Source organism: Etheostoma spectabile, chromosome 9 (genome assembly GCF_008692095.1).
Source record: "Etheostoma spectabile isolate EspeVRDwgs_2016 chromosome 9, UIUC_Espe_1.0, whole genome shotgun sequence".
Classification (NCBI taxonomy): domain Eukaryota; kingdom Metazoa; phylum Chordata; class Actinopteri; order Perciformes; family Percidae; genus Etheostoma; species Etheostoma spectabile.
In genome coordinates, this window is record NC_045741.1 from 21641412 (window position 1) to 21642574 (window position 1163).

The 1163-nt window shown below is 34.0% G+C and overlaps 1 protein-coding gene across 1 annotated transcript in view; it reads right to left on the bottom strand.

Annotated features, from left to right (window-relative positions):
* Window positions 1-6: 6 nt before the first annotated feature.
* The window catches only part of loxl5a (lysyl oxidase-like 5a), a 5389-nt gene continuing 4232 nt past the window's right edge, over window positions 7-1163 (bottom strand). Inside the window, exon 7 of the mRNA XM_032526956.1 lies at window positions 7-1163. This exon is cut by the window's right edge and continues 189 nt beyond it. The gene's annotated coding sequence lies outside the window, so the exon portion shown is untranslated.

The following is a 1163-nucleotide window of genomic DNA, read 5'->3' on the forward strand; positions in this document are numbered from 1 at the left end:
TCTCGTACAGTAACAGATGCTGCAGAGCAGTAGAGAAAATACACACCATGACCTCAGCTCCCACCTGCCTGCATATTTATCTTAGATACATCCTGATTCCTTCTTCTATCAAGGCTTTGCAGAAAGGTTGTTGAGATCTTCCACTTTACAAGGACAACAAAAAAGTTTCAGTTGAGGCAGAAATAACTCCAGTCGTTATGTTTCCACCATGCAGTGTAGTCAGAGAATTGTGGCACTAAAACAAATGAGAGTTTCACCTGCATGGTCTATATTTAAGATTACCAGACTATGAAAGAATGTCTTTGCGTATTTATTCATTTCCACGTCACAGTCAGACAGTGTCCCTAATAAAACTGGTGACAAAGTGTAAACAGAGCGTTTCCAGACACCACATGGAGTTATTACCAGGTGAATAAATGTTTTCTCAATCACTCATCTACTGTAACACACCATGACAAACACAACAACAGGCTTGTGGTGGGAAGCTACGTTGCCATTTCTGAGAGACGTGGACGTGCTAAGTGGAATTATTTTAGGTATTTCTCTGAGGTGTGTTATTCCAAAAGCATTTAAGAAACGTACCACTCCTACCTCTAATGACACTCAGCTTGTGTTAACTGCTGTAAATGGTGAATGGTAAATGGAATGACTTCATATTGTTAAATAAATATTTGTTCACATCGTTCCATCAGTAGAGACAATTTAGATTTTTTTTTTTTTTTAAGTAAGGCAACGGTCTTCAATGATACCTTTGTTTCCACACAAAAAACAGATAAACTTATTATAAAGTAGAATAAAAATTTAGAACATCTTTCAAACCATCAAATACCGTTTCACTAAATTATTATTACAGAATATACATGTGTGCGAGTAATAATATACTCACATATGTACTGTACGTTATTTACTCAAAACTGCACAAAATCATACACACTATACTGTTCAAAATGCATACATGTTTTTTTGTATATACTGTATGTATTGTAATATGTATTCTACATATAATATATATATTTTAACAGCACTTATACATCTTTTACTCCAATCCATATTCATGCTCAATAATAGACAAGGGACTTTTTTCTCTCCAAAAAATGTTAATAAATTCAGTCGCACAGTATGACTGAATGAATTTCCATAGTTTAAGAATAACTTAAATTATG